This window comes from Trichechus manatus, unplaced genomic scaffold (genome assembly GCF_000243295.1).
Source record: "Trichechus manatus latirostris isolate Lorelei unplaced genomic scaffold, TriManLat1.0 scaffold00097, whole genome shotgun sequence".
Lineage (NCBI taxonomy): Eukaryota > Metazoa > Chordata > Mammalia > Sirenia > Trichechidae > Trichechus > Trichechus manatus.
Window position 1 is genome coordinate 1,254,089 of NW_004444033.1, and position 7,351 is coordinate 1,261,439.

The 7,351-nt window shown below is 37.0% G+C and overlaps 1 pseudogene; it reads right to left on the minus strand.

Moving 5' to 3' along the window:
• Positions 1 to 267: 267 nt before the first annotated feature.
• LOC101356654 (DNA-(apurinic or apyrimidinic site) lyase-like) lies at positions 268 to 1,167 on the minus strand (annotated as a pseudogene).
• Between the last annotated feature and the right edge of the window lie 6,184 nt (positions 1,168 to 7,351).

Below are 7,351 nucleotides of genomic sequence, written 5' to 3' on the forward strand. Positions count from 1 at the left end.
ATTTTATTTCTGAAATTCATCTGTTTTGTTGTATGTAGTTGTATTCTCACTGCACTAGTGTTCCATTTAATAAATATATCATTTTTTAATCCATTCTATTGTTGATGAACATTCGGGCTGTTCCAGTTCGAGACAGACAGGGCTGCCATGAACATTCTAGTATTTATCTTTTTATGGGTACATAGACCAATTTAAAATTGCTAAGCCATAGGGTATTTGTCATGCATTGAACTGTGTCCCCCAAAAATATCTGTCAACTTGGCTAGGTCAAGAACAGATCTCGCTGTCACACAAAGCAGGTAACAGAGAGTGAGACAACAAAAAATAATCAAGGTGCCAGCCCACATTGTTGCATGCAGAATTCATCAGGTAGGCCCAGAAGATACAGGCATATGCTGTATTGGGGTAGAGATGCCAGAAGCTGTCAGCCAGTGGCACAGCCTGCAGCAATTCCCCAAAGCCTTGGCACGCTTGTTGAGTAAAGCCAGCATTCTTCTTGTTTCCCATGAAGTTGTGAAGGCCAATCTTTTCCTGAGCCACGTTGAGCTCGCCACATAAGACAAAAGGCTTGCGCGAAGCCAAGTCCTTCAGGAATTTGCGAAAGGCTTCATTTCAGCGCCGCTGGCACTCTAGTTGGAGGAGATGCCGGCCTTCATCAGGTTTTGTGTTACCAACACAAATCCATTAAAAACAGCCACGATCACCGGCCTTCCTGATCATGTTCCTCCTCATCTATGCCGTAAAAGACTTTGAGTGGGCACCGGTGGGAGAGTAGACCCATACACACTGTACCCTTCCCTGTCCGAAGGAGCCGACCAGAACCAATGAGCCAGTCCAGGCAGGTCTTGAAGTTTCGCTGGTAGTTTTTCTCTGAACACTTGGTTTCTTGGAGGCACAGAAGATCTGGGGCTTCTTCTTTTACCCAATCTAAACCTTTCCCCTTAATCCAGGCTAGAAGCCCACCCACATTCCAGGAGCAGATCTGAAGTGTGGCAGATTCGCCACTAGGTAAGGTTTTCAGATCTGGGGGTCCTCATACAGGACTGGCCCCGCTCCTGCTGCCTCTTTTTCGTTTTTCTTTGCTCCGGTCTTACTCTTGGCCTCTGGCTCGGTTGTGGGTTCTTCCCCGTCTTCTTACACAGCTCACTTTTTCCGACGCTTCGGCATCCCTGCAGCAAATACCCCTCAGCACCTGTTCCACGTCGCCCACCGAAGGAAGATTTTTACCACGTTGTCTTCTCCGGTCCTAGCCTGGCCCGTCCTGACCGAGGCACAAATAATCTTAATAGTATCTTTTGAGCACTAGAAATTCTTAATTTTAATGTTCTTTTTTTTTCTTTAATATTTGTGTGTGCATGTGTGTCCTGTTAAAGAAACTTTTGCCTAACCCAACACCAAAAAGTATTTTCCCACGGTTTTTTCTGAAATCTTTATTGCTTTACATTATGTTTTAGATCTACAATCCATTAGGAATGGTTTGTGTGTAACCTAAGAGGGAAGGGTCAAGATTTTTTTTTTTTTTTTCATTTAGATAACAACTTGACTCAGTATTATTTATGGAAAAAAATATTTTCCACAACTCTGTAGTGTCACCTTTGTCATGAGGCAGATGAACATCTGTTTCTGGACTCTTCTGTTCCATTGGCTTATTTCCATCCTTGTGTCAATACCCACTGTCTTATTACTACAGTTTGATAATAAGACTTAATATCTGGTAGTATAAGTCCTCCAGCTTTGCTTTTTTTTTGGTCAATACGTATTGACTGTTGTTGGTTCTTTGCAATTCCATATAGATTTTAGAATCTGCTCGCCATTTTTTATATAAACTTATGCCACTTTTCACCTCCTCCCCACCGCCCCCCACCACCACCAGAAAAAAAAAAAAAAAAAAACTACTGGGTTTTCGATTGCACTAATACATAAATCAATATGAGGATATAATACCTTTACAAAACCGAGTCTTCCGATCCATGAATGTGTTATATACGTCCATTTATTTAGGTCCTCTTTATTTCTCTAGTATTTTGTAATCATCACTACAGAGGTCTTTTTTTTTTGCTAAGTTGATTTTCTAGGTATTTGATTTCTTTGTAATTACAGATGGTATCTTGTTAAAATTTCATTTTCTATGTATTTGTTGCTCTTATATAGAAATAGAATTAATTCTGTACATTGACCTTGTATCCTGTGACTTTGCTAAATGTGCTTATTCACTTTAATGGTTTATCTGTAAATTATTTTGGAATATCTAAATACCAAAATTTTATCACCTGCAAATAATGAGATTTTTGTTTTTCATTTTTTCTTTCCCAGCCTCATGACTTTTACTTCTCTCTCTTGTCTTATTGTCCTGGATAGGACAACCAATACAATCTTGACTAGTGATGATAGTGGGCATCCTTATATTTTCTCAATTTCACAGGAAAGACTTTGACCATTAAGTATGATATTTGCTGCATTTTTTTAAACTACTCACTATTAGATTAGGGAATTTTCTTTCTAATCTTAGTTAGCTAGTAATGCTTTTTAAATTATAAACATATGTTTATTTTACTAAATTTCAGTTAATTTTAATAAATTTTAGTTAATTGGCACTTTTACCCATTTCAGTTTTCCTTGTCTAGAACAATGCATCCTTTTTTTATTCAAATCATCTTTTCAATCTTTCAGAGAAGTGCTATAATTTTCTTAAAACAGATACTGTATTTTCTTGTTAGAATTATCCTCAGGCATTTAATAATTCCATTACAAATAAGCCATTTTTTTTTCTCCATTACATTTTCTAATTGGTTACTGGTAGGATATAAGAAAGATGTTGACATACTGGTCATGTTATTGTATCTTTTTTTTTTTTTTTCAATCAATTTAAATCAATCATTTATTTGATGACTTTTGGTATTCTAAGAATAAGATGTGGAAAAAAGAAAGATATTTTTCCCCCTTCCTTGTCAAGAATTAGAACCTTAATTCTGTTTAATGTCTTATCGCATTGGCATGACTTTCCAGAAAATCCTAAATAAAATTGGTTATAAAGAACATTTTTACTTTGTTGCCAATTTTATAAATAATGTCTCCAGAATGTCATCATTATTAATTATACTAATTCTCTGTTTAAGATGGTTAGTCTTTATTATACAATTGGAGCACTCTTCTATTTCTAGTTTTCTCACAGAGCTTTTTTCTTTTAAAAAAGAATAGATATTGAATATTTTTGTATCTTTTCCATAGTCTATTGATAGAATCTTAAAGCTTTCATAATTGGACTAATTAATAAAATATCTTGTTACATTTATTATCCAGTATATTTATTATTTTGTTGTATCTATTATACCTATGGGAGGAGCCCTGGTGGCACAGTGGTTAAAGTGAGAGGCTGCTAACCAGAAGATCGGCGGTTCAAACCCACCAGCCACTTCACGGGACAAAGATGTGGCAGTCTGCTTCCGTAGAGATTTCCACCCTTGGAAATCCTCTGGGGCAGTTCTACTCTGCCCTAGGGGGTCGCTATGAATCTGAATCGACTCGACGGCAACGGGGTATTATACTTATGGAGACCTGGTGGTGCAGTGGGTTAAGTGCTCTGCTGCTAACCGAAAGGTCAGGAGTTCGAACCCACCAGCTGCTTCATGGGAGAAAGATGTGGCAGTCTGCTTCCATAAAGATTACAGCCTTAGAAACCCTATGGGGCAGTTCTACTCTGTCTTACAGGGTTGCTATGAGTTGGAATCAACTCAATGACAACAAGTTTGATTTTGGATTTATTATCCTTATGTTTAATATGCTGTTGAATTATTGTTCCCAGTATTTTATTTACTCGTTTACATCTATATTCAAGTACAGTTAGTCTAAAAAAACCCAAACCAAACACGTTGCCATCGAGTGGTCTAAAGACTTTTAAATAGCATGTATACTCTTAACTCAATAACATTTTGCCTTATAATAACTAAGACATCTTATGAATTACTAAATGTTTCAACAAAAAAAGTATTTTATGTTTAACTAATGACAGGAAGAGGAAAAAAAATGAAAGTGTATTCTGAATCCAAATTAAAATCAGTTTCAGAATTTAAAAATACATTCCCTTACTATAAATTGCCATTGCAGAAAAATGTTCATGCAAACACAAGGCTTTTATAAAAAACGTCAAAGAAATGAGATCAATATATTTAGTTGTGCTACTTAATAAATCTCTTCCATCTACCATCCTCAAAACATGTCCATGTGTGATATGTTTTTGTAGAAAAATGCTATATTTCTAGCCATTAAAACTTTTGCAAATGACTTAATATCATCAAACTTCAATTTCCTCATCTACAAAGCTCTTATAACAATACCATCTTTAATTTTCTCACTAGATAACTATGAAGATAAAATGATATAATGCATGTGAAATTGCCTCATAAACCATAAAGACCATAAAGTGCTATCGGACATTTTGGATATCTGGGGTTGACCATAAAATTTTAATATCTGCCCTTGTCACTTCCTTACAGTCCAGAAGAGACAACTGATACAAACTGAATTAAAATGCTGATAATAAAAATGACAGCGTAGCATTTATATAATATTGAAGATTTTTGTATCCGGCTAATTATTTCTCTCTTTTCTCCTTTATTTTGCTGATATCACATATACATTGATGATTGATCCAATTCCCAACCTCTAAATTTCTTATGTTCCTCATTTGCAGTAATCTTTGTCTTTCATCCCATTTTCCTTAATAACTGCTTTCCTGCCCAAGTATCCGCTTCAAGCATCCTAGGCTCTGACCACCACCTCACTCTTTCAAGCTCACTTCTTCTAGTAGCAACTCCAATAATTCTTCAGCCCTATAGTTTCTTCCAGTCCACCAGAATGTATGCCCTCATGTCCCTCTAATCTCCTTTATCTGTCTTCGGTGTCATTGTTGATCATTAAAGTCACTGCTTTGCAGATACCTTCAACTTCCTTGTCATTGTCTGTATTTAGAAAATATAATTCCAACCCTGTTTAAGTTTAAGTTGCCGCTTCTTCCATGCCTGTACCCAGTGGAAAGCTACAAGTGAGTTCTTTGTGGGTTAGCCTCATTTAAAATTATTAATGGTAAGTCTTAAGTGGGCCTCAGTCAACCTGCAATACTATTAGATTGCCCTTATCAATTCACTATTGCACCCTTCAAGAAGATGACTAATTTGCATCTTCTTATTCCTCAAAATGTCAATGCCCACCGTCCTCCTCACTTTCATTTGATAGCTGGTTCTTATTTCAATGAGGCGTTCAAAGCTGTTTTTTTGAATTTTTAATCCTTAGCTGACCACCTACCTTAAGCATATTTAAACCCTTTAGGAGTTCAATGAGGCCTTGAAACAGGACAGAGAGTTGGATAGAGAATTATCTTGGAGAAAGTTATTACACTGCTCTAGCTTTTTTCTCTTCTAGCCTTGTGGCTAGGATAAGAGTCTTCAAAGGGAATGCACAGAAACATTGTACAGTCTTTTCAATTTGGGAGAAATGGAAGAGTTGTGCCTGACTCACACAGGTTGACTAAACTGGCCTTTATGTTGCCAAAGGGCTAGGATTAGAGAATTATTCAACTCCCACCAAAAAGGGTCCAGGGTACATACTTTCTGTGAACCAGATGTGGGCAAAGAGAGAGAGAAGAAAGGGATAGGAGGAAGAATGCAAGCTGCTCTGGAGCCTCCTTAAAGAGATTTTGTCCAAAAGGGCAACCTAGAGAAGAAATGGGACCCAAGAGAAAAAGATGTCTACCTGGAGAATGCCTGCCCGCAGTTAATGGTGTACAAAGGAGTCACAGCAGTCAGCTGAAGAGGGCATCTCCTATGACAAAAACTTCAGATGTGATATCCCCAGTGATGAGGAACCCTAGAGAACGCACACAAGTGTCCCAGGAGAAAATAATTCAGCTCAGAAAGTAGGGATAGCAACTCCTAACAGTACCAGTCAAGTAAGACCTCTATTGCCCCACTGCTTACCTCCTCCCCATTCCACCTCCATTGGACCTATGAGGCATTAAAAATCACGAGGCACCAAAAAACAGGCTGGGAGGAAATGGAAAAAGGGAAATTAAAGAAAGAGCCACTGAAGTCTCCTTTGAAAACCCTGAAGTCAGGGTTGGCCTGACAAGAAAGGCCAAAGTTGGAGCAAAGAAAAATTTTAACATTAATGAAGTTTGGTGTGTTGGTTATTACATGGGACTAGATAGGCTGATTTTTGAGATGGGCTTATTTCTTGTTTATTTTTTAATTCATAGAAATAGAGGACTTCATTATTGGAAAGTAACCAGAAAAGTGATAGGAACTACACTTCATTAGAAGTGGAGAAGAACTAGCTTACCAAGTGGATTCGATTAACCAGTACATTCCCATTGTTTATCAGTGACCAATTTCAGTGGTAATCTAGCAGGTATATAAGGAGTACCGACCAAGCAATTAACAATCATTCTCAATTATTTAACTTCTAATTAAATAATTGTGAGTTCAGTTTTACCTGAAGAAAATAATAGATATATAAGGAACTACAAAGGGTAAAAATATAATATGTATTTTATTCTGGAAATATTCTTGCTCTGCTTTCATGTGGGATATTTCATACAGTCCGATTTTTTATATAATAATATTCATAAACAATTAGGATAGATAATATCCATAAATAATAATACCTATAGTGGTTTGGGAGCCCTGGTGGCACAGTGGTTAAGAGCTCAGCTGCTAACCAAGAGGTCAGCAGTTCGAATCCACCAGCCGCTCCTTGGAAAGCCTAAGGGGCAGTTCTTCTACTCTGTCCTGTAAGGTCGCTATTAGTTGGAATCCACTAGATGGCAATGGTTTTTTTTTTTTTTTTCCTATTTTGGTTTGAACCCATCCAGTGGCTCTGTGGGAGAAAGACCTGGTGATCTGCTCCCATAAAGATTACAGCTTATGAAATCCTATGAGGCAGTTCTACTCTGTCACACTGTGTTGCTATGAGTTGAAATCAACTTGATGGCTCCTAATAACAACAACATAAGTAAATTTAAAAATAGTTAATTAAAAAAATTAAACATTTGTTATACTTACTTGTATGACTTGTTAATATTGAAAATGAGGAATGATTGAATATTTGCATTTATATTAAGTATTCTCAGTCACTAAAATATTCCCAAAGCAAACCACAGTTTTTCTCCATTAACATAGCACTTAGACTAGCATGTGGCAGTAGAGTGAAATGGAAAAGAGCATGGATTCTGAGGACAGATTGCTTGGGTTGAGTTCTGGCTCCTAACTTTCCTAGTGTCTGGTTTTGGGCATTAAGTTTAAATTTTTGTGTCTCAGTTTCATCATCTCTACCTCCGAGGCTTGTTGTTATTTGGTAC